We start from the raw sequence: 27,240 nt of genomic DNA on the forward strand, positions 1-27,240 counted from the left end.
ATTAATTCAATAAACATTTATTGAATCTTTGGCTGTTCTGGACACCAGTGTCAGCAAGAAGCAAAATACTGCTGTGACCTCACAGAGCATCTATTCCAGGGGTTCTGCTGCTAATTCCCAGTGTAACCTTGAGCAAAGCTTCCCCACTGTACGGGTGCTGGGCATTTCTAAGATTGGAATCTTTTTTCTCTCCAACATTCTAAGATTAATAGGAAAAGGTTAGAAATTTGGTGGAGCCAGATGACAGAGCTACGGAAGTGGGACTTCTTCATTTGGTCAGCAGAAAGCCTTTGTGTTTTCTGTGTATGGGGGACACTTTCAAGGTTTAAGAGGCTTAAGGAGTTTGGTCTGATCAACTGAAGGCAGGAAAAAAAAAAGGAAGTTGGAAACAATTTAAGAGATAACTGATCTTTATAAGGTGATGAAGACCCAGACCTACATCCTAAGATTGAAATTCATGGGTGAATAGCATAGATTTGATAAACCATGAATAAGCCATTGCTTCCTAAAAATACCGTCTCTATTAAATAGCTGGCTATCAAGGCTTCACTGCCATGATGTTAGCTGAGAACAACAGAACTAGAGATAGATCTGCAGGCTAAGAACAATTTTGGATCTCCATAAGACTAGGCTTAAGGGTACATGTGTTGCTTCACAGGCTACAAAGGAATGTCCTGCATGCCAGAGGAATACCATACAGCCTGTACCAGATGCAGAACACTCCAAGGGGTTCGGCTTTACAACGTGTAAATACACACCTGGCTACACCATGTAAGATGAATGAAGCCCAAGTAATGTGAGTTGTCTTCCTGGCATACTGATAATAAGTACAGCATGTGGAATTTGCTATCTTTAGCCCTTTTGCTAGAGAATACTAGAGTACTTATCACCCTGGTAGTTAATCACAAAGCCATTTCTAGTTCAGCCTTCCCATGGCTAACGGAACTTTAGAAGTCACTCAAAGACAAATGTTCCCTGCCAGAAAATACCTTAAAATAAAATGTTGGAAAGATTTCCCTGGAGCAAGCAATAGGCACTTGCTTAAGAACCCCCCATACAGAGTTCTATCTCCTGCCTCCAAGAGCAGACTCCAGTCAGTCCCTTTGCTGAGGCTGGGGCACCAGAAGCCTCTTTAGATAAGATCGGCAGAGAGAGAAGTCACCAATTTAGAAACTGAAGCAGAACTTGATGGCTCAGTCTCAGTTCTATTCTTGTTGACTTAATTCCATTGTTTGCTTCCAATTAAGTGAAAAACAAATAAGCAAACAATGATAAAATCTAGGTGGCAGGATAGTCCAAGTCAAAGTCAAGTGCACTTTGTTAACAGAATAATAACAAAAGACTTCTTTGAAAGCAAATAAACAAAAAAGTCAAACCAGACCTTAGTGTCCAATCTTCCCCAACTGCTTCCCCCATAGCGTGACACTTCAATTTTAGTCCTTCTAGACTATAATAGGAGAAGGCAATGGCACCCCACTCCAGTACTCTTGCCTGGAAAATCCCATGGATGGAGGAGCCTAGTAGGCTGCAGTCCATGGAGTCGCTAAGAGTCAGACACGACTGAGTAACTTCACTTTCACTTTTCGCTTTCATGCATTGGATAAGGAAATGGCAACCCACTCCAGTGTTCTTGCCTGGAGAATCCCAGGGACCGGGGAGCGTGGTGGGCTGCCATCTATGAGGTCGCACAAAGTCGGACACGACTGAAGTGACTTAGCAGCAGACTATAATAAGGAACAGCTGCATGACTAGTCATCAATAACCAAGGGTCATTTTTATCTTTATTTCAGAATATTACATCAACAGCATTTCAAATTCTTGAAAACCATAGTGTTTCACAATGTCACCAACATTTCTCCAGTTGTATGTGATTATCAAGCAGTAGCCAGACTGCTACTGATCAGAAGATTATCATTTTTTTTCCTGATCAGAAGATTATCAGAATCTGTTGTCTTTTATCAACACTGTCTACAATTTTTTCCCATTTAGATGTGGAGAGATTGACACTCAGAAGGGTGAAGTAGTTTATCCACTGTTATTTAGAAGGAAGAAAAGGGAACCTTTGCAGTAACACAGACAAGACTATAACTCTGATTAATCAAAATAATAAAACATATTTTCAATCTACCCTCTGTCCTAAAACTAACTTGTGACAAGCCAAACAAATACTGAGTACACATTTCTAGCTTGCTCCATAAAAAGACTCTAGGTCCTCTCTCCTAATCTGCTTTTCATTTAAACAACTTGGGTTTCACTGGCTGTCATCGCAAATCAGCTTATCACTGACCACATTAGCCTCTATCAAAGATGATGAGAAAGCTTCAAAATTCTTACAATCCAAGATGCTTGGAACTAAAAATTCTTTTAAAATTCTGCTACGTATGGCCTTTGAGCCCTTAACATTATCCCAGGAAACAACACCTGTAAGTTCAAAGCAGTGTAAAGCTTGATATACATAAAACAGATAAAAGACAAGGATTTACTGCATAACACAGGGAACTGTATTCAATATCTTATAATAACATGTAATGAAAAATAATCAAAAAAATTATAATTATATATATATACTATACACACATATATCTGAATCACTTTGCTATACACTTGAAACACAATATTGTAAGCCAGCTGTACTTTAATTTTAAAAAAATGTCTTTAATTGAAAACAGAAAGCAGCGTGAGGCTCAGAAAACAGGCAGTGGAGCACAGAGCTGTTTCAGTTCTTGCGGTCCCTTCAAGAGTTCCTAGGATTTGTGGAACAAAACACTGAATAGACGGGTGGAAGCTAGGCTGACTGGCTCCTAGGGATCTGAACCCTTTCAAGTAATGCCTGCAGGTCTCTATGAATGCACATAATAATAACCACAATGTTATTAAATATTAATACTTACTGTATGCCAAGCTTATGCTAAGGGTTGTACGTACCGCTGTGGCTAAGTCGCTTCAGTCGTGTCTGACTCTGTGAGACCCCATAGACGGCAGCCCACCAGGCTTCCCCATCCCTGGGATTCTCCAGGCAAGAACACTGGAGTGGGTTGCCATTTCCTTCTCCAATGCATGAAAGTGAAAAGTGAAAGTGAAGACGCTCAGTCGTGTCCGACTCTTAGTGACCACATGGACCGCAGCCTACCAGGCTCCTCTGTCCATGGGATTTTCCAGGCAAGAGTACTGGAGTGGGGTGCCATTGCCTTCTCTGAAGGGTTATATGTACACTAATTCTTTAAATTCTCACCACAACTACTTTAGTATTATTATCCATTGCATTATACAGACAAAGAATCTGGGGTATCAGAAAATATATGTGACATGCTCAAGGTCACCCACATAGTAAGAGGGAAGAAACAGGATTGAACCTGGAAAAATCTAGCCGTAGATCTCAGGAATTTAACAGCTCTACTAAAAAGCTTCCCACGAGGAAAGGCCCGTGGCAGCTGTGGCAGAGACAATTCTTGTGTTTACTGAAGACTACGTTTCCCAGTCTTCCTTGTGTCATGTGATTGGGTACGGAGCAGTTAAATGTCATGTGACTGGGTATGGAGCAGTTAAATACCAACAGAAGTGGTGTGAGCACACCTAGGGCGCACAATTAAAAATGTCCCATGTGGACCTTCAGCTCTCTCGTCCCTGTCCATGGCACTGTGGAAAGCTTAAGTTTCAAATGGCATAGTTCTAAGATGGAGGCAGCTGCAGTGTCCCCAGTCATCGCTTGGAGAAGAGGTACCCGGGAGAGTCACTCAGCTCACACCAGGTGTGATGTGAGCAGGAAAGAAACTTCTGTAAGAGCCAGCCACTAAGATTTCAAGATTGGTTTATAACTATGGCATGGCCTCATCAATTCTGAGCACATACCATGCAATTTACTTCAGGTTTTAATTATGGGGGCCCATTATTGTATAATCTGCCTTAGTAAGTCTGCATAAACCATACTGTTTTCCTTGCTTCCCTAAGCTACTAAATTACCTTCCTGATCAAAAAGGGTTATGCTGTTTCTGCCAGATTTCTTTCAAACACTGCCTCATATAAGGATAAATAGATCAATGAAACAGAATAGAGAGTCCAAAAATAGACCCACACATATGTGGTCAATTGATTTTCAACAAAGGCGTCATGAAATTCAATAGGGAAAGGGAAGTCTTTTCAACAAATGGTGCTGGAACAACTGGATATCTGTATTTAAAAAAAAAGAAAAGAAAAAAAACTTCAATTCCTAACTCACGCCATGCACAAAAATAAATTTGAGATGAGTCATAGACAATGTAAAAGAACTATGAAACTTTCAGAGGAAAACATAAAAGAAAGCATGACGTTGCAGTAGGAGAGAATTTCTTAGATTGGTGTAGTGGATGCTGTGGTGAGCTACCTAGGCGCCCCCTCTTAGACCAAAACCCTCATTCCCCTAGCTGCAAGTGTTTGGCTTTTGTGGTTCACAGCTGAGTTTCTTCCCAGATGCCTCCTTCTGCAAAAGGGATCTACCTCGCTAGAGTTAGATTCTGTCCCCAGAGACAGCTCTTATCCAATGACTGGGAACAAAACAGACCTGTCCCTTTGTTGTAATTTGGGACAACTTTGAAGGGCTCTCCTGTGAGAAATGAAACATACTCACAAAAGATTTAGTCTGCCGTAGCCTTATTCATGATGGCCCCCAAACGGAAACCCAAATATCCATCAGAAGAGAATGAACAAGTTGTGAGATAGTCATACAAATGAATACCGCTGGCAATTAAACACAACCAACTGCTGATATATCCAGTGTCATGGAAGATCTTAAAACCATTAGGTTGTGCTACACACAAAAAAGTACATATGGGGGACTTCCCTGGTGGTCCAGTAGTTAAGACTCTGGGCTTCTAAAGCTGGGCGCTCAGATTCAATCTGGGGAACTAAGATTCCACATGCTGTGTGGTGCAGCCAAAAAGGAAAAAGTACATATAGTGTGATTCCACTCGGATAAAATGCCAAATCAGGTAAAACTACAGTACTAGAAATTAGAAAGTGGTTGTCTCTGAAATGAGGAGGAAGTTCCTTGAAAAGTAGAAAAAACGATCTTTCTGTGTTGACAGAAAAGTTCTATGTCCTAATCAGAACGGGGGTTATAGAATTTCCAAAATTCAAACTTTACATGCAAGCTCCTTCCATTTTACTGTGGCATGAAGATTTTATTTCAATAAAAAATGTTTGCCTCAAATCTGGGCTCCCTTTCTTACCCCCATGTGTGGAAGTTTTCTACCACTGTTGATCCCACTGTGTTGGATTTAAAGAGTGGTTCACAACACGACTCCCATGTTCAAGTCTGGAGCCTTGAAACTTCCCTAGCTAGCCTCATTCAGAACTCCGCCTTTCTCCCTTCAATCTCTCCTGAATTTAATGGAGCTGGATTTCCCTCCTTTTAGGAGTTTTAAGGTTCTTTGAGGACTATGACGACTTCTTTCCTTATCTCTACTCTCCATCTCTTAGTCCAGGTGGCTAGACTATATTACCAGCTAAAGAATCAATCTCTCTTCCATCCCCAGACCAGAGAGGACAATAGCAATAGCAACACCAGTAACAGTCACTGCCCTTTCTTGAGTATTTACCGTGGGTCGAGTGGTGTTCTAAATGCTTTGTTTACTGTCTTGGTCCACTTGGACTGCTGTAATAGAATACCATGGACTGGGTGGCTTATAAACAAAGAAAATTTACTTCTCACAGTTCTGGAGGTTGGAAAGCTCAAGATCAAGGCACTGGCAGATTTGGTATCTGGTGAGAGCTTACTTCCTGATTCATACACAGAACCTCACATGGTGGAAGGAGCAAGGAAGTGTTCTAGGACCGCCTTTATAAGGGCACTAACTCCATTTGTGATGGCCCCACCTGCATGATCTAATTACCTCCCAAAGACCCCCACCTTCTAATGCTATCACCATGGGGTGAGTTTTCAATATATGAATTCTTGAGGAAGACAAACATTCAATCTATACCTTATCTCACTTAAAAATAGGTCAACCCCTTAAAGTAGGTATTATTATCCCCATTTTACAGTTAAGAAAACAAAGACTCAAAGAAAATTTTCAACTTACCCATATTCATAGAGCCCAGGATTAAAACCCAACTCTGGTTCCAAATAGGAAAAGGAGTACATCAAGGCTGTATATTGTCACCCTGCTTATTTAACTTATATGCAGAGTACATTATGAGAAACGCTGGGCTGGAAGAGGCACAAGTTGGAATCAAGAATACGAGGAGAAATATCAACAACCTCAGATATACAGATGACACCACCCTTATGGCAGAAAGTGAAGAGGAACTCAAAAGCCTCTTGTTGAAAGTGAAAGAAGAGAGTGAAAAAGTTGGCTTAAAGCTCAACATTCAGAAAATGAAGATCATGGCATTTGGTCCCATCACTTCATGGGAAATAGATGGGGAAACAGTGGAAACAGTGTCAGACTTTATTTTTTTGGGCTCCAAAATCACTGCAGATGGTGACTGCAGCCATGAAATTAAAAGACACTTACTCCTTGGAAGGAAAGTTATGACCAACCTAGATAGCATATTCAAAAGCAGAGACATTACTTTGCCAACAAAGGTTCGTCTAGTCAAGGCTATGGTTTTTCCAGTGGTCATGTATGGATGTGAGAGTTGGACTGTGAAGAAGGCTGAGCACTGAAGAATTGATGCTTTTGAACTGTGGTGTTGGAGAAGACTCCTGAGAGTCCCTTGGACTGCAAGGAGATCCAACCAGTCCATTCTAAAGAGGTCAGCCCTGGGTGTTCTTTGGAAGGAATGATACTAAAGCCGAAACTCCAGTACTTTGGCCACCTCATGCGAAGAGTTGACTCATTGGAAAAGACTCTGATGCTGGGAGGGATTGGGGGCAGGAGGAAGAGGGGACGAGGGGAAGAGGATGAGATGGCTGGATGGCATCACCAACTCGATGGACGTGAGTTTGAGTGAACTGCGGGAGATGGTGATGGACAGGGAGGCCTGGCATGCTGCAATTCATGGGGTCGCAAAGAGTCGGACACGACTGAGCGACTGAACTGAACTGAACTGACTGACTCCAAAGGCTGGATCCTCTCCACTAGACAATATTTTCTTTTGACAGATTTAATAAAATATCTTACTTGAATAAAAAATGATAGCTATGCTTTTAATAATGTGATGATTATAACAAGTACTCAAGAAAGCTTTTAAAAATAAATAATAGCACTTCTTTGGTTTAGAGTCAAGAGGCATGAACTTGAAGCTCTGATTTAGGCTGGCTATAACCCACAGATGCTGGGAGGGATTGAGGGCAAGAGGAGAAGGGGACGACAGAGGATGAGATGGCTGGATGGCATCACTGACTCGATGGACGTGAGTCTGAGTGAACTCCAGGAGTTGGTGATGGACAGGGAGGCCTGGCGTGCTGCGATTCATGGGGTCACAAAGAGTCGGACATGACTGAGCGACTGATCTGATAACCCACGGAAGGCCAAGGCTGTGCAGCAGCAGATTGCAGCTGCTGAATGTCCTGGGGGGCTTTGGGGGGCATCCAAAATGCCCCAAACACATGCTACCACAATTACATTTCTGCTTGTTGAATGTTCAGTGCAATATACTTCACACCTGCTTTCAATTATAACATTACTTCATTACCATTCAAAACACAGATTTGCTGTTGGTTTTTTTAAACTCCAGTGAGATTCATTTCAGGCCACCATTTATGACTTCAAACTGTCCCAAAGAAATACATTTTATCTGATATGTTGAGAAACTGGCATCTTTCTCGATGCCACTGAGCGTGGATATTTTTCACTTCCCTCTGCTTGGGCTGCTCGAAGCAAAAAAGGCAGAGATGGCACTGAGCAAGACAAAGAAAGAATGGGATTGGGGGGTTGGGGGTGTGTGGGGGGTGGGGGGTGAGGTGTATATGTGTGAGTGATGTTTAGCCACTGACTAAATGAGGGATGAGTCTAGAATTAGCCCCACATCGGTCAGTTAGGAAGGCAGCCACAGTCAACACTCAGTTATTCTAATGCTGACGATCCAGGGTCTGAAATGAGCTTTTTGCTTTTCTTTTCTAATTTCTTTGTTGCTGTTGTTGTTACTCATCTTCTTCCCTCCAGTTACCTATCTTTTCAACATTTCACTACTGATTAGTTGCTCCATTGGAGATTTGACAGAGAAAATAAAAAGATACCAACTGAAACTCTGTTTTCTACCAGAATCCCTGATTTAAGGTCTTATGAGGAAGGTGGTTTATACCATCATGTAAAATTAGATTTATTTTCTTTAATCATCTGTGAATTTTAATTATCTTTGATAGTTTCTGTCCTCTTATTCTCTATTCCTACTGAAACATATTTTAAAATGATTTCAACTTCCATTTCATCTGTCTTGCACTTTTATAAAATACCAGAAATATTGGCAGCTCTTGGGAGGAAAAGCCTTAGACACTTGTATCGGGAGTCAGAAATAGATACTGTGTAGGGACCAAATCCTGTGCCATGAAATGGCTGTTTGCTCAATCTCCCTGAGATGTATATTGTATTTTAAAGGTTGTAAGGTCAGAACTCTTAGCTATTTTAAAAGGAAACGTTATGTTTTCAGTTCCACATACCATGTAAGCTGCTTATAAATTAAGCCATTAGGGTACTTGAGGAAGGACTGTGCTCTGAGATGATGTAGCCCCCAAAGCTCACGGGAGGTGGGTGGGGGAAAGGTAGGGGGTTGTACTACTCTGAAGAGCACAGTTCCCTCTCACCCTCTTCACGCAAACCCCAAGGACTGACTGCATCTTCATGTAGCCACGATGACTGAGACACAAATTAGATCATGTACTGCCTTTCCTCTTTCACATTTACTACTTCCAACAGCCCTCAGTTTAATCGTCTCGAACCTATTCAAGGGAATCCAATTTCATTGTTGAGGATCTGCAGCAGAACTAAGCATTATGATGCCTTTTTCTAGGATTATATGCAATTTAAAACACATCAGAATACAAAAAGCAAGTCATCTCCTGAAAACTTATCCTGGACAATAAAAAACAAAACACAGAGCTGTTGTTAAGTCAATATCTGACACATGTCCAGAAATATATATTCATTCCACTCAGTGGTGTATCCCCAACACTATTTCCCCTAAAAATAGGTGGATCATTTACTATACTAGACCCTTTGCCTCATTAATTTGGTTAGATCCTGTGGCAAACTTAGAAAATAGATACTACTCGGTCCATTTTATGGACACAGAAACAAAGTTCAAAGAAGTTTAATTTATTGAAAATCTCTCATCTGGTAGATGAACTAGGAATAAATACCTCAAATGATCTAGATCTTCCCTGGTGTTTATATAGAGATGATAAAGAAGGCAGAAACAAGTAGGGAGTCTAAAACAGAGATGCACTCTTAAGACAGAAGGTGATGAACTAGGACTCTTCTCATCAGCCATTTGCAGATGTGGATCCAAAAGAGACTAGGAAAGAGAGGACTCAAACACCAAAAATCCACCATTCCTAGAAAACTAGCTGAAAATAGAGCAGGTCAGTAAACTCATTGATTGGAGCAAAGGCAGAGACACACCTGAGAAGTATGAGACAGTGTTTTCTATTGGAAATGACATCAAATTCTTGTTGAAGCCCTGACTCCCAAAGAGAAGGTTTTAGGAGGTAGGGCTTTGGGGGAAGTAATTAGATTTAGATGAGATAATGAGGGTGGGGCTCTCACGATGAGATTAGTGCCCTTATAGGGAAAGACAGGAGAGAGTAAGTTATCCTTCATCCTCTCTCCTTTCTTTCTTCCTGTCTCTGTCCCTCCCCTTTCACTTTGTCCCCTGCCCATCCCATGAGAACACTCCATAAATGCCATTGGATGGCAAATCAAGAAAAAAGCTCTCACCAGACCCCAACCAGGCTGGCACCCTGATCTTCTGGCCTCCAGAACTGTGAGAAAAAACAAAAAGTCTTTTTTTTTAAACCACCAGTCTATGGTATTTTGTTATGGCAGCCAGAGCAGGCTAGGACAGTGCCCTTGCCTACAAAGGGAATGTAACCCAGATCAGGTATAACATAGACATGGAAACATGAGCAATGCAAGGGTATCTATTGCCATGTACTAAGTTAAAGGACTCATGATTTTGAAGATGGCATAGTTTAACCTAGATTGGAATAGTCAGGAAGGCCAACGAGGAGCCGAAACTTGAGTGGAGTTTTAAATCACAAGGAGAGACAAAAACCAGAGGGTCTTGCAGGTGGGAGGCCAGCAAAGGCAGATGAAGGAAGAGGACAGAACAAGGGTCAGCCAGTGGTCCAGGTGAAGCAGGAGACACACGGTGAAAGGCCAGGTTCTTCACAAGAGGAGAGGACCTGCAAGCTGTTTAGACACTGTATAGTGATCAAAATATAAAAGCGTGGTCACTCAGTCATGTCTGACTCTGCAACCCTATGGACTATAGCCTGCCAGGCTCCTCTGTCCATGGGATTCTTCAGGCAAGAATACTGGAGCAGGTTGCCATTCCCTTTTCCAGGGGATCTTTCCAACCCAGGGATTGAACCCAGGTCTCCTGCACTGCAGGCAGATTCATACAGTAAAGAGATGGCAAAGCTTCATGAGCCAGGCAAGGATACCATCAAAGCCCGAGTCTCCTAGTGTACAGACTGAGAATAGCACGTGTGCCTCCTCCATGGCATTGCCGTAAGGGCCCCATGTGGAGCAGTTAGCACAGGGCCTGGCAAACCAAGCATCAACAGGTATCAGCTCTCATCCACGCAGCGGCATCAGGAAGGCAAAAGGCTCGTTAGCCAGGGTGAGTATCAAAGCCCTCCAGGCCTCAGCATCTTGGCAGAAACACCCCATAAATAAACTGGCTGATGCTCAGGAGGGCTCAGCAGAGCAGCAGCACTGCTGGCTCAGGCCACTGGCCCTCTGCCAACCCCCACCTCACAGCCGGCCCTGAACGCACTGTTTTTAGAACCTGGCCACGCTCACCACAGCCCACAAAGCATCAAGAGCTGCTGCATCTCCAGTGTTGCACTGCCCACTTGAAGAACAAGCCCCTGACTCTCAGAAAACGGACATGAGGTCTCTTGTCAGATGTCAGTCTGTTCCTGGCTCCCAGCTCCCCATCCCTGTTGGCTTGTCTGCTGAGGGGTGATTGACTCCAAATGCAGAAGGAGCTCGGGGTTGAGGCCCTGAGATGCCACTTTCCAGCTGAGTGACCCCATTGCTTAGTCCCTTTATCCACTGCCTACTCCCTCATTCATAAAACAGGATAATATATTCCCTCAAAGAGTTGCTACAGGATCACATGGGATGTGGTGGGTGAATGCTTTTGCTAAATATGCTATAAATATTAAATTTTAAAAATCTGTCTTCGGTTCATTTATTCATTAACCAAATATATACCGAGCACCCTTTCTTGCCAGGAACTATACTTGGAGGTGAGGATCAAATAGGATATAAACTAGACCCAAACTCTTGTCTCCTGGTGTTTATATTCTAGGGCCTGAATCTCCCTGGAATGCAGGTGGTAGACAGTGTGAAGTAGCACCTATCTCTTAACAGCTGCTTCTTCAGTTATCTTCATTTCCGATGCATTCTTCTGTCTTCCCTGCCTGTCTAAAGTGGCCTTAAACTTGACTTTGCCTTGGTTCCTGTTTTGCCTCTGGTTCCTCTTGATGCTTTACCTGATTCACTTTACTTGACTTGCTCCATCCTGGCTCCCAGCCTTGCTTGTCTTGCACCAAAGATGCCAGCATCCTGGCACAACAATTCCCATAAAATGCCCAGCTGGAAAATGGAAAACTGGGTACATATCACCACTTCAAAAAGTTTATTTTACATTGGGGCCACAACAGTGATTACCTACATGAAAGATGAGAAACCTGGCCAAGAACTGAGAGTCAGCACTCTTTACGGCCAGCTGTGTCCATTCTGCAAGCAGCACTGCTTGCCAGCTGCCTTTCTCAGCACATCTGGCATGGGAGGTCTGGACTTCAGTGTTCCAAGCCAATGAGAGCACCAAGGGAATGATCACTGTTGATTTTCTGACATCATGATTACAGGCCTCAAAATAACTCATCAGTAATGGGGTGAGAAGTGGAGATGGGGAAGACCAGGTGGAAACCATGTCAGAGGGTGCAGTGCGAAGGGCTCTACCTACTCAAATCTGTTCAGATGGAAACAAAAGCTCTTTTTGGAAAGTGTCTCACTGCATGGTTTTTATAGCAGCAGGTAGAAGAAAAAGCCTTCAGCTCTTAAGACATACTTCCAAGTCAAACCAATTTCGTTGCCATGGTACCAAGGCTCCTACAAGGGAGAAAAAAGATGCATTTTCAAACACTTGTTTGAAATATTCAAATAAATGGCAGTATGATGGCTGAAAGTGTCAGGAGGCCCCTGCAATTCAAGTAACAAATATCCATGGAGGAGTGCTTCCTATGTGCTAGGCACACTGGATTAGGTGTGGGATAGAGGCTGGGATGAATCAGATGCTGTCCATGCTCTAAGCCTTAGAGGTTTATGACCAAGTTTGGCAGAGAAATACTTCATAAAGAGAACTAAAACGTAAGGCAGAATGTGATAGCAGCTAAAGGAATGGTACAAATGTCTGTTTACTTATTAACTCATTCATTAAATGAATATTTGAGTCCAAGATCTCTTATAGATGTTGCGTATCCAGTGATTAGAAAAAATAAGCAAAATATATATAGAACAGATAAACAACAAGATCCTACTGTATAGCACAAGGAGATATATTCAATATTCTGTAATAAGCCATAGTGGAAAAGAATTTTTTAGAAAAAAAGAGAAGAAAAATAAGCAGGATGTCTTTCCTTTTCCAACTAGGGCAGGGAGACACCTGAGCAACAGACGATAAATTAGTGCTGAATGATAAAGATAGATAGAAGTGAAGGACAGGGAAGTGGAGGACAGGGAATCCTGGTGTGCTGCAGTCCATGGGGTCACAAAGAGTTGGACACAACTGAGCAACTAAACAGCAAAAGATAGATAGATGGATAATAGAGAGAAGATTGATAGATGATCAATGAATAGATAGACGATGGGTGGATACATGGATGATAGATAGAAAGATAGACAGATGAGGGGTTACAAAGTGATGGTTGCCATGAAGGTAACAGGACAAGACTGTATAATAAAAGTGTTCCTTAAGCACAGAGGTGAAGAAATTATTACAGCTAGGAGGAGAAGGGTAGGCTTCATGGAAGAGACAGCATAGGGGCCTGGCCATGGGTGATATGTAGGTTTTAACAAACAGGGAGAAGGCCAGGAGTATCCAAGGTCAAGAAGCTGAACAAAGGCACAGAGATGGAAGAGTGCCAGCCGTTCTTGTGACAGTGGAATGGCTAGAATGTAAGGAGAATGCTAGAAGGTGGAAGGAGGAAGCTAACAAGGTCCATCGTGGGACAGCAGAGCAGAGCAGTTAGGACTTAGCTTCCGAGCCAGCTTGCCTGGTGTGGCCACTTCCTAGGTGAGTGAACTTTACCTTTTGGTGATTCAGTCTCATTCTTTGCAAACCAGGGATTATTGTGTTGTTTTAGGGATTAAATGATTTTTATATCATTCAAATGCGTAAAGTAGAATCAGGCACATAGTGACATGAGTTACAACGAAGGAGAGAGTGGTTGCTGCCATGTAAGCGTGCTGGCACAAAGCCAGGGATCACTCAGGCCCTCCCCCAACCTGGGAGATGTTCCTGGTGATGTCTAAATGTCCCTGATAATGACCCATCATTTTGAGGTACACTGAGGAAGGTAAAGCTTTGGGGACACTGCCTTCCCTCTGACTGATATCTTCTCTTCTGGACTTTGCTGTGAGATTGGCCCTTCAGGCTTGTTTCTACCGTCAGATAGAGACCCCTCTCACTGCTCTCCCTGCTGAGGGCGCCATGCTGTGGACCCTGTGAGCGAAGAGACCCTGTTCTGACGGGGTGGACCAACAGGGGGCGCCTCACTGCATTTTGCGCCCTTTTTATACTGAACTGACCACCACTAAAATGGGGCCAGGAGGCACATCTGTAAATCTCACCACAACCTATAGTCTCAGCTTAAACAGCCTCAGTTCAGTTCAGTCGCTCAGTCGTGTCCGACCTCAGAAGGGTCTCAAAGGCAAAGCCTGCAACAGATAACGGGCTGCACAGACCAACATGAGGGCTGCTGAAGCCGAACCCTGCATCCCCAACCCAAGCTTACTTATAAGCCTGGCTGATGCTGAAAGGAGAGAAGCAAAGTGGTTCACCAGGGCTCAGGATAAGAAGCCAGCATGGGAAAGAGGGGGAAACGTTACTACAGGGAGAGAGATTCCCCTCCTCAAGCTGCAAAACCAGGCTATGACCCAGAATCTAGTCTAAAGGATATATTCAGAAGAGCTGAGGCAATTCAAACTCTGTAGGGGTCTGTTTGTTCCTTAGGCTGAGTCCTAATGTCTTTTTGTGATTTACCTTGAAGAGCTGGTAGCTGGGCTGGATTTTCCAAAGGGGATTGACTAGGCAGCCTGAGCAAAGTGAATGGGTTTTTGCAATTTACTGGCAGAATAACAAAATTGCAATAAAACTAGAGTTCAGTTCAAGCCTGTATTCCCCCTTCCTGTCTACACTAGTAATAATATCTATATACATACATTCATTAGACTATGCGTCCCATAAGCACAGCAAAGGAAAACTTTACAGCCAATCTAAGAGATCACTGGTTGCACAGAAGCCACACAACTTTACATGAGTCAATTATCTCTGCGGGCTTCAATTTTCACATCTGCAAAATGTTGAGGCTGAATGGGGTGATCTCCTGAGCTCTTTGCAACATACAAAATCTGGGCACTTAAAGGAATATGTTGTCATCAGATCAGCCAGAACGGCTACTGGGTCAGCTTCAGGAATATGGGGGCAGCTCAGAAATTTATAATATTGTACTTCTGCATCAAGAGGGGGGTGAATTTTGCTTTGTTTTTATTTTTTTCCCTTTTTAAAAAAATTTTATTTTATTTATTTATTTTTTAATTAATTTTATTTTATTTTTAAACTTTACAACAGTGCATTGGTTTTGCCAAATATCGAAATGAATCCGCCACAGGTATATATGTGTTCCCCATCATGGATACACAGGCATTAAAAAGCAGAGATATCACTTTGCTGACAAAGGTCCATATAGTCAAAACAATGGTCTCTCCAGTAGCCATGAATGGATGTGAGACTTGGACCATAAAGAAGGCTGAGTGTTGAAGAACTGATGCTTTCAAACTGTGATGCTGGAGAAGACTCTTCAGAGTCCCTTGGACTGCAAGGAGATCAAACCAGTCAATCCTAAAGGAAATCAACTCTGAATATTTATTGGAAGGACTGATGCTGAAGTTGAAGCTCCAATACTTTGGCCACCTGATGTGAAGAGCTGACTCATTGGAAAAGACCCTGATGCTGGGAAAGACTTCAGGCAGGAAGAGAAGGGGACAGCAGAGGATGAAATGGTTGGATGGCATCATCAAGTCAACTGATGTGAGTCTGAGCAAACTCCTGGAGATAGTGAAGGATACAGAAGCCTGACATGCTGCAGTTCATGGAGTTGCAAAGAGTTGGACATGACTTAGCAACTAAACAACAACATGCACAGGCATTGTTTAACTTGTTAAGAACAAATCCCTTTACTGGCAGCCTTAGTATCAAACCAATAATCGTGCTCATTTGAAATGGTCTTCATCCAGCCTAAGTCTCAGAAGCATTCGAGGGCTTCGTTTTCTCTTTCTTCTTGTTTCAAAGTTTCTGTGTACATGTTCTCATGACTGGAACAGCTATATATTTATCAGGGATACTGGTCTGTAGTTTTCTTTTCTTGTTCAGATTTTCTCATTAATGCAATTGGATTTCCCCACCATTTAAATTAAATCAACTGAGGGAACATCAACAAAATGTTGGTACAGGAATTTCTAATACCTGTCCCCTCCCAGAAATATCAACTGGAACCATTATCTTCACACAAAAATACCTTCACAGGATCTAAGGATTTCAGGTGAGGAATTATAGCACTTAGATGAAGTGAAGAAATAAGAGAAGATGAATTGAGGAGGGTAAAAAAATAGATTCAAATCACCCCCATCTCTCTTTCCCCCAAGTCAGGCACCCCAGCTCAGAGAGAAATAGCCTTCCTTTAGGAGAGGAGAGTGAAGTGGGTACTCATTTCACTCAAGACCTCAGCATAGCCCAACCCAGCACCAAGCCAATTCCTGTGATCCAAAAAGGCTCCCGGGGTTCTCCATCAAACCCAGCCCCCAGCACATCCCAGCACTGGCCAGCACTCATGGCCCAGGCAGTTCCTGTGGCCCCAGGTTTCCAATGAGCTCCTGCAAACCCAGACTCCAGGTGGGTACCCGCAAACCCAACCTTCCAGATGGACCCACTGCCAGGCTCACCACTAAAGCCACAGGCCCAGCCAAGCCAACCCCCATGGACCCAGACTCCTGATCTGCCTCACCACCAGAGGGCCCCACAGACTCAACCACCAGGCCAGCTCCCAGGAAACCAAGCTCCTAGCCTGTCCCAGGATCAGACTACTTCCCAGGGTCCCAGGTGCTGAGCCCACACTTATGGTCTCTGATACCTGTTGATCCACCATGCAAGCCTGCCCATGCAGACCCAGGTGCCAGGTCCCCCGCCATGGACTCAAACACCAGGCCCACGCTAGTGACAGCAGGCTCCAGACTTGTCCCCATATACCGAAACATCAAGCCTCCCCACTCTCTAGTCCAGATGCAAGACCTGCCTACCCAGGTACTCGAACACAATACCCCCAAACTCATTTTACAAGGCTAGCATTACCCTGATACAAAAGCCAGATAAGAACACAAGAAAAGGAAACTATGGGCCAATATCTCTGATAAATATAGATGCAAAAAATCTCAAAAAATACTATCAAACCAAATTCAATAGTATATTAAAAAGGTCATACATCGTGAGCATGAATTTATCCCTGAGATGCAAGGATGGTTTTCATAAAAATCAATAAATATGATATATCACATTCATGGAATGAAAGATAAAAATGATATGATCATCTCAATAGATTCAGAAAAAGCATTTGACAAAATTCAACAACATTTCATAATTAAAAAAACCTGAACAAAATGGTATAAAAAGAAAGTACCTCAACATAATAAAGGCCATATATCATAAACCCATAGCCAACATAATCCTCAACAGTGAAAGTTTGAAAGCTTTCCTACTAAGATCAGGAAAAAGACAAGGGTGCCCACACTAACCATTCCTATTCAACATAGTACTGGAGGTCTGAGCCAAAGCAACTAGACAAAGAAAAGAAATGCAAGGCATCCAAATCAGAAAGGAAGAAGTAAAACTATTTGCAGATGACATGATCTTATACAGAGAAAATCCTAAAAACTCCACGAAAATAACTCTTAGAATTAATCAACAAATTCAGTAAATCTGCAGGATATAAACACAGTACACAAAGCTAAATTGCATTACTACATAGTAACAATAAACTATCTGAAAAAGAAATAAAGAAACAATCCCATTTACAATAGCATCAAAAGTCATAAAATACTTAGGAATAAATTTAACCAAGAAGGTAAAAAATCCGTACACTGAAATTTGGAGAAGGCAATGGCACCCCACTCCAGTACTCTTGCCTGGAAAATCCCATGGATGGAGGGGCCTGGTGGGCTGCAGTCCATGGGGTCGCTAAGAGTCAGACACGACTGAGTGACTTCACTTTCACTCTTCACTTTCATGCATTGGAGAAGGAAATGGCAACCCACTCCAGGGTTCTTGCCTGGAGAATCCCAGGGACGGGGGAGCCTGCTGGGCTTCCATCTATGGGGTCGCACAGAGTCGGACATGACTGAAGCGACTTAGCAGCACGCTGAAAATTGAGAGACACTGATGAAATAAATTGAAGAAGACACAAATAAGTGAAAAGGTATCTGTTTTCAAGGATCAGAAGATTTAATATTGTTAAAATGTTGATAGACAAAAACCATACATAGAGTCAATGCAATCCTAATCAAAATTCCAATGGTATTTTTCACAGAGGAAGAAAAACAATCTTAAAATTCATATGGAACCACAAAAGACCAAATTAGACAAAGGAATTCTGAGAAAGAAGAACAAAATAGAAGGACCACAAGTCCTGATTTCAAATGACTATAAAGCTACAGGTATCAAAACAGTATGGTACTGGCACAGAACAAATACATAGGCCAATGAAATGGAATCAGGAGCCAAAAAAAATCCCATGTATACATGACCAGCTAGTATTTGGCATGGAGAAGGCAATGGCACCCCACTCCAGTACTCATGCCTGGAAAATCCCATGGATGGAGGAGCCTGGTGGGCTGCAGTCCATGGGGTCGCTGAGGGTTGGACACGACTGAGCGACTTCACTTTCACTTTTCACTTTCACTTTTCACTTTCATGCATTGGAGAAGGAAATGGCAACCCACTCCAGTGTTCTTGCCTGGAGAATCCCAGGGATGGGGGAGCCTGGTGGGCTGCCACCTATGGGGTCGCACAGAGTCAGACATGACTGAAGTGACTTAGCAGCAGTAGCAGTATTTGGCAAGGTAGCCAAGGTCATCCAGTGTGGAAAGGACAGTCTCTTCAATAAATAGTTAAGAAAACTGGATATTCACATGGAAAAGAATTAAATTTGACCCTTGGATTACACCACTCACAGAAATTTACTTGAAATGGATTGAAGATGTAGGACCTGAAACTATACAATTACTAGAAGAAAAGGTAGGAAAAAGCTCTTTGACATGGATCTTAGAGACAATTTTGTGGCTATGACACCCAAAGCACAAGCAAGAAGAGCAAAAATCAAGAAGCGGTACTACATCAAACTGAAAAGCTTCTGCAGAGCAAAAGAAGCAATCACAAAATGAACAGGCAACCTATGGGATAGAAGAAAATACTTGCAAACCACCCATCTGATAAAGGGGGTTAATACCCAAAGTCTATGAGAAATTCATACAATTCAATAACAACAACAACAAAAATCTGCTTTTAAAATGGACAGAGGATCTGGATAGTCATTTTTCCAAAGAAGACACAGAAATGACCAACAGATATATTAAAAGGTGCTCAATATCACTAATCACTAAGATAATGTAAGTCAAAACCACAATGAGATATCACCTCACCCTTGTTAGAATGGCTATTATCAAAAAGACTAGAAATAAGTATTGGTAAGGATGTGGAGAAAAGAGAACCTTTGTGTACTATTGGTGGGAGTATAAATTGGTGCAGCCACTATAAGAAACAGTATGGACATTCATCAAAAACTTAAAACTAGGGCTACTGTGTGACCCAGGAATCCCGTATCTGAGTATATATCCAGAAGAAACAAAATCACTATCTCAAAGAGATAACTGTGCCCCCTTGTTCACTGTCGCCCTATTCACTCCAGCAAAGACACAGAGACAACCTAAGTGTCCATCAGCAGATGGGTGGATTCATAAAAGAATAATATTAGTCAGCCACAGGAAAGAAGAAAACTCTACCTTTTGTAACAACATGGATGGTCCCTGAGGACACTGTACTAAGTGAAAGAAGTCAGCCAGAGAAAGGCAAACACTATATATTCTCACAAATAGAAAGTAGAATGGTGGTTACCAAGGGAGAACTAGGGAGTGGAAATAATGGGGAGATGTTGGTTAAAGGGACAAGCTTCCAGGTATAAGATGAACAAGTTCTGAAGGTATAATGTGTATATAGCATGATGACTACAGTTGGTAATACTGCCTTGTATACTTGAAAATTGTGAAGAGAGTAGATCTTAAATGGTATCACCAGACATATGCAAATGATAATTATGTGAGGAAGTGGAGGTGTTAACTAACCCACTTATGGCCATCAATTTGCAATACACATGTGGATTATATAGTCGTGTTGTACATGTTAAACAACACAAAAAAAGGTTTTTAAAACTTTGAGGTCAAAATAAATATTTTTAAAATAAATCAATTATCTGAAAATAACAAGAGAGTCAAGAAAAAGGGCAGAAATAAGGAGGCAGAGATGAAAAAAGAGGAGACTAAGAATTCAGAGGAAATAAAGATAAGGTCTCTGTAGTTACTTCTTTTCTATTTCTTTTCTTTATAGTTTCTGAAGTTCTTTTCAGAAATGCAATGTGACAGAATTTAACATCTGGTAGTAAACTGCATGTTTTCTGATTTGATGACATAACCACTGGTGAGATCACAGCCTCTGGCTGCTGAAAATAATGCACTTAAAAAAATAAAAATACTGTTTTGTTATTTATTTTTCATAGCTCGTAAATCATCCGCATGTCTTCAGTAGCATTTAAATGAATAAATAAAAGGTTTACTCCCAGTACTAAACAGAATGACCTCTCTGATATGAGACATACCCAGTGTCATCCAGGCATCCTTGCCCCCCTTCTAGAGATGGGGTGGCTTGTTTCCTCCTATGATATTCTATTCCATCTTCACTATTAGAAAATGCTCCCTGTTGTTGGGCTAAAATCCATCTCCCCCATTTTCTACCAACTGGTCCTATTGTTCTGCATTTGGCCCATGTATAGCAAATCTCTCGCATATAGCAAAATTCTCTTATTTTTTGAGTAAAGCCATCGATTGTGTGTCTCCAAGCTCTATGATTCCATGGGTCCAATAGTTCCTTCTAGCTCATGATGCTTAAACTAGTCAACATCTAGTCATTTTCCTAGCAAACCCATGCTCCAATTTATCTTTGTCTATCTCAGTGTTACCCAAATTCACATTAGTTCTTTAACAAGCACACCACACAGTAAATTCATATTGAGTTTACTATCAATTCAAAACCCCTAAGTCTTGTTCACATGTACCACTGCAGCTGGTTCTCTTAGTTTTTTGAAACTAAGTATTAACAAAAAGCCCAACATTAATTCCTACAAAATTTCATCCTAGTGTATATGTGTTAATTCCAATCTCCCAATTCCTCCCACCCCTCCTCCTCCACCTTAGCCCCTTGGTATCTATATATTTGCTCTCTACATCTGTGTCTCTACTTCTGCTTTGCAAATATTTAATAGGATCACCTATATCATTTTTCTAGATTCCACATTTATGTGTTAATTGATAACTAATGAGAACATACTGTATACATAGTATAGGGAACTCTACTTAATGCACTGTGGTGACCTGAATGGGATGGAACTTCAAAAGGGAGGGATATATGTATGACTGATCTATTTTGCTGTGCAGTAGAAACTAACATAACATTGTAAAATAACCATTCAGTTCAGCTCAGTAGTGTCCAACACTTTACGACCCCATGGACTGCAGCACGCCAAGCTTCCTTGTCCATCACCAATTCCCAGAGCTTGCTCAAACTCATGTCCACTGAGTTGGTGATGCCATCCAACCATCTCATCCTCTGTCATTCCCTTCCCCTCCTGCCCTCAATCTTTCCCAGCATCAGGGTTTTTTCCAATGAGTCGGCTCTTCACATCAGATGGCCAAAGTGTTGGAGTTTCAGCTTCAGCATCAGTCCTTCCAATGAATATTCAGGACTGATTTCCTTTAGGATGGACTGGTTTGATCTCCTTGCAGTCCAAGGGACTCTCAAGAGTCTCCATGCTCCAATAAAAATTAATTTTAAAAATTTACCTTGAATGGGGCCTGTCATTCCTATTACAATTTTTTAAAATTCTGCCATCCAGTATATTAACTACTCTTGAAAACTTCATGACATCTACAAATTGAAAAGCATGTCTTTTTAAACTTTACCTAATTCATTGATAAAATTGTTTGCATTCTAGTAATATATGATGTGTCCTTTAAGTGTGAGCATTAGTAACCAAATACAATTCTGGTATCATTCAGTTTACATTCCTCTTTTTTCTTTACACTTTCACAAGAGACCCTATTAGTACTGTATAAAGTGTGGGTGTATATGTTAAAAATTATCTCAATCTTAACAAATTAAGGAAAATCACCTTCTCTAAGATTACTTATACTTGGTGAACCTAAATTTGCTTCTATTGACCACTGATAGCTTTTTCTAATTTTCACAAACTACCCTTTTCATAACCTATTCTTGAGTATTGGATGGAACTGATGTCAAATTCATTCTTTACAATCTACTGGTCTTTATAATTTCCTTCCTTTTTTGTTAAATCTAGAAACTTTATATCCCTCTTTCTCCTAGCTCTGAGCACTTTTCTTCTCCTTTCAATCTCTTAGAAATTCTGTAGAAAATTCAGTGATCTTACTGTTCCTTGGTCCCCTCAGATGTAATTCATCCAGGCTACAAGCCACGAGCTCTCAATTCCCCACAACTAATTAATGTTTGTTCTCCTCATCTTAAGACAAGGATAAGTATCATGGCCCCAAGGAGGAAGTCTATCCAGACTGTCCTTTCTTGTTATCCTTTCTTCACCAACTGAACTAAAATGGCTCCTAACATTGCCATTAGTTTTCACCAGCATCAGCAGACCTGAAGCTTCAGCCTTCTGAGTGCTGTCTTTACATGTTGCTGCTTTGTCATACTCCTTTTTGTCCTTCTCTCCATCTTTAGAATACGTGCTCTCTTCCTCTGAGCTCTTGAAGAAGCTCCCTAAGCATTCCTAAGGGAACTGCAAAGAATCTCAGCAATGAAGGAAAGAAGGTAAGTTCTTAAATATATGTTCTTAAATATCTTCTTTTCTTCCTTGTGGAGATCATTTGTGAGTTGTTGAGTTACTTTTTTGAGAAAACCCCAACACTATTGATGTCTCTTTTCTGTTAGAATTAGATACCATGGAATCATATCTCCTGCTTTTTCTGACATTTCTACAGTCTGCCTTGTTCAAGTCTAGAATTTCTCTGTCTAATCTTCTTTAAATTTTTTTTCTAATAAACTCTAAGGAGAGAATTGCTTTCTTTTGGAGTGCATTCTTCTCCAGCTCATCAATCTGGGGCTTCTTTGTTGGGCAAAATTCTTTCCACCTTGTCACTTCTTCCCCATCATAGAAGAGGACCTTTATTGTAAAGCATGTCAGTGCATTGTCTGACCCTCTGCTTTTCAGCTGAATGTGTTTGCCTGCACAGGTCCAAATATTTGAAGTCTCTCACTGTAACTGTATCTTGCATTTCTCCCAGTATTGTGCCCATGGTTTTACAAGCTGCTAACAAAAATCATGATCTGGCTAAAATGAGAATCTAGAGGAAAGGTAAAGATGGGGATCCTACAAAGGAGTGTTCATGAGGTATGCATAGAAGGCAGCAATTTTGCTTAATCACTTGTTTTAAGGTAATCATAGAACCTCTTTGGTCCACATAAAACACTGAGAATATGGAGAAAGAATAGATCTGTGCTGTGAACAATGAGCTAACCACTGAGATGCACGGTTTTGTGCTGCACTGTCCAACAGATGTCACGTGAGACACACATGTAATATAAACATTCTAGGAGCAAGAGACTGAAGAATTTCAATCTCACGTCCCTCAAGTTCGTGATTCTATCTAGCCATCTCATCCTCTGTCATCCCCTTCTTCTCCTGCTCCCAATCCCTCCCAGCATCAGAGTCTCTTCCAATGAGTCAACTCTTTGCATGAGGTGGCCAAAGTACTGGAGTTTCAGCTTTAGCATCATTCCTTCCAAAGAAATCCCAGGGCTGATCTCCTTCAGAATGGACTGGTTGGATCTCCTTGCAGTCCAAGGGACTCTCAAGAGTCTTCTCCAACACCACCAGACTGTATGCAGGTCAAGAAGCAACAGTTAGAACCAGACATGGAACAACAGACTAGTTCCAAATTGGGAAAGGAGTACATCAAAGCTGTATATTGTCACCCTGCTTATTTAATACTTACACAGAGTATATTATGCAAAATGCCAGGCTGGGTGAAGCATAAGCTGGAATCAAGATTGCTGGGAGAAATATCAATAACCTCAGATATGCAGATGACACAACCCTTATGGCAGAAAGCAAAGAACTAAAGAGCCTCTTGATGAAAGTGAAAGAGGAGAGTGAAAAAGCTGGCTTAAAACTCAACATTCAGAAAACTAAGATTATGGCATCCAGTCCCACCATTTCATGGCAGATAGATGGGGAAACAATGGAAACAGTAAGAGACTTCATTTTCTTGGGCTCCAAAATCACTGCAGATGGTGACTGCAGCCATGAAATTAAAAGACACTTGCTTCTTGAAAGAAAAGCTATGACCAATCTAGAAAGCATAATAAAAAGCAGAGACAATACTTTGTCAACAAAGGTCCATCTAATCAAATCTATGGTTTTTCCAGTAGTCATGTATGGATGTGAGAGTTGGACTATAAATAAAGCTGAGCATCAAAGAATTGATACTTTTGAACTGTAGTGTTGGAGAAGACTCTTGAGAGACCCTTGGACTGCAAGGAGATCCAACCAGTCCATGCTAAAGGAAATCAGTCCTGAATATTCATTGGAAGGACTGATGCTGAAGCTCCAATACTTTGGCCACCTGATGTGAAGAATTGATTCATTGGAAAAGACCCTGATGCTGCGAAAGATTGAAGGCAGGAGGGGAAGGGGATGACAGAAGTTGAGATGGTTGGATGACATCACCAACTCGATGAACATGAGTCTGAGTAAGCTCCGGGAGTTGGTGATGGACAGGGAAGCCTGGCGTGCTGCTGTGCATGGGAGTCCCAAAGAGTTGTACATGACTGAGTGATGAACTGAACTGATGTTGGAAAATGAGTGGAAATTTTTGTTTGTTATTATTATTGTTACTGCTGTATCTTCTTTTTAGTATAAGAAACAAATGATTTTATATGATCTGATTTATACTTTTAAAGTCTCATGCTGGTTGCTTTGCATAACAGAGGTGGAAGGAAGGAAAGATGGAAGCAGTAGTTAGGAGACTATTGCAGGACCCAGGCAAGAAGTGGCAGTGACCAGGGCTCGTCTGTAAGAATGGAGGAGGCAGAAGGTGGGTCAAGTTAAACTAGTAAAGAGTACCTACCTCATCAAGAGGCTCTGAAGAAAAACAAAAGAAGTCCATGTACTCTAAGTACCTAAGTACTTAAAACATGCTCAGAATACTCTAAGCACTTGAAATACTCTTTAGAATAGTACTTAGAATATTGTAAGAAAAATGGAATAGAAATGTGCTTAGAATATGCTAAGCCCCTGAAAAGTGCTTAAAAGAGCACCTGGAATATAGTTAAGGACTCACTGTGAGCTACGATCATCACTCTTCTTGGTAAAAGAACAGCCATCATCCCTGTGGGGAAGGCAGCCCTTTGTGTTCTTGGTCAAAGGGTTGTGAGGGGGCCTCATCTTCACAAGTTTAACTGCTGCTGAGGTGCTGGGGACTGTGACTGAAGCAAACTTTAATAGTGTTAAAATTAAGGCAAAATTATTCCTACTTTTCCCACACTACTGTTACCCCTGTTTCAATAACAGCCATTACAAGGATATGAAGTCAAAACTCTTCTGAACATTAGACTCTAGGGCAGGAATTAAGGACCTGAGCTCCATCCGGGTCCCAGGCTGAATCATGTCAGGTCGCTATGTTTCTGCAGCCTCTTTTTCATATTAGCACAACAGACAATTTTACTCCTGGATACAGAACTGAATCTGATGCATTTCAGTCTTGCCTGAACCCCTTTCTGTATGAGTCGGCAACAGACACTGTCAAACAAACTCTGAGTGATACAGAGGCTGAGAGTTTTCCAGAGGAGAAACCCTGACACTTTTCCCGGATGGCTGCTCAAGTCTGAGCTCACAGATAGGCAGGAGTGCGCAGGACACAGCCACACCTGTGCCCCTGCCCGCTTGATCCGGTGTGGTTTCCCTGGCCAAGTCCATGAAGTGAGCATAATTATCTTCATTTTATCACAGTAAAAAGCAAAGCACAGTGCAAATACGTGAGTTATTAATGGTCACTCAGCCAGGATTTGAACCAACTTGACTCCATTCTCCTCTGCCAGCACAGAAGAAAGTAATCAGAGGTGAAGCAAGTCCCTTCACAGTTTGTTAAGGTGAAAGGCAGTGATGCTATACTGCTTTGTAAAAGAGGTCTTCGATGCAGCCCTTCTTCCAGTGAAGTTTCCAATCTGATCCAATACAAGTTTGCCATTTATGTAAAATACTTCTCATCTAAAAGACCCCAAACATGATCAGGTTCAACAGTGATGGCAGGAGGGAGAAAGTACTCTGTATGTTTGTGTTTAAATGGTAATTAAAAGTTAGTGAAAGGAGAAGCTATGTATTACAATATTTATAAATTCTAAAATTTCTAGCTTATGTATAAAGATCATTGCTCATTATTTATTTATTTATTATTTTTGTCTGTGCTGGGTCTTGGCTGCTGAGTAGGCTTTTCTCTAAGTTGTAGCAAGCAGGGGCTATTTTCTAGTTGCGGTGCATGGCCTTCTCACTGCAGTGGCTTCTCTTGTTGCACAGCAAAGGCTCCAGGGTTCATGGGCTTCAGTAGTCGTGGCTCGCTGGCTATAGAGCAGAGAGTCAACAGTTGTGGTACAAGGGCTCAGTTGCTCCTTGCCATATGGGAACCTCCCAGATCAGGGATCAAACCCATGTCTCCTGCATTGGCAGGCGGACTCTCTACCACAGACACCAGGAAAGCTTGATCCTTGCTCATTTTACATAGGCATTATAAAATAACTTTAAATACAAAAACGCAGCAAGTTGGGAAATCTGGATGGCTTAGTCTGTAGAATTAGATTCAAATTTTAAAACTTGAAGGTGTTTGCACATTAGAAAAATTCTGAAGCCTAGGAGAATCCATGATAGATTAGGGTAATATGGGGTGCCATGCAGGTCCCTCAGGGATGACAGTGATGTCCCAGATCACTCTCTGATCTACACAGCCTTACATTTCTCTTGTCAAGTAAGCAAGAGCAATGTGGCAAATAAGTTTCCCCAAATAAGTAAGTCCCTACAAGAGCAGGGGGTCTTGTTTGTTTGCTCTTTCTCAGATCTTTCAAGAACAGAGTCATCTTAAAGAAGTACAGTAGGTAGTACCTAAATAATACAGACCTGATTAAGTGTCAGAAAAGGAGGGCTAGGCCCTCTTCCAGTACTCTTGCCTGGAAAATCCCATGGACGGAGGAGCCTGGTAGGCTGCAGTCCATGGGGTCGCGAAGAATCTGACACGACTGAGTGACTTCACTTTCATTTTTCACTTTCATGCATTGGAGAAGGAAATGGCAGCCCACTCCAGTGTTCTTGCCTGGAGAATCCTAGGGACAGGGGAGCCTGGTGGGTTGCCGTCTATGGGGTTGCACAGAGTCGGACACGACTGAAGTGACTTAGCATAGCATAGCATTGCT

The 27,240-nt window shown here is 41.8% G+C and overlaps 1 protein-coding gene across 1 annotated transcript in view; it reads right to left on the reverse strand.

Annotated features, from left to right (window-relative positions):
* Positions 1-27,240, reverse strand: part of RYR3 (ryanodine receptor 3) — a 558,656-nt gene that overhangs the window by 479,304 nt on the left and 52,112 nt on the right. The window lies entirely within an intron of this gene.

Source organism: Bos taurus, chromosome 10 (genome assembly GCF_002263795.3).
Source record: "Bos taurus isolate L1 Dominette 01449 registration number 42190680 breed Hereford chromosome 10, ARS-UCD2.0, whole genome shotgun sequence".
In the NCBI taxonomy this organism is placed as follows: domain Eukaryota; kingdom Metazoa; phylum Chordata; class Mammalia; order Artiodactyla; family Bovidae; genus Bos; species Bos taurus.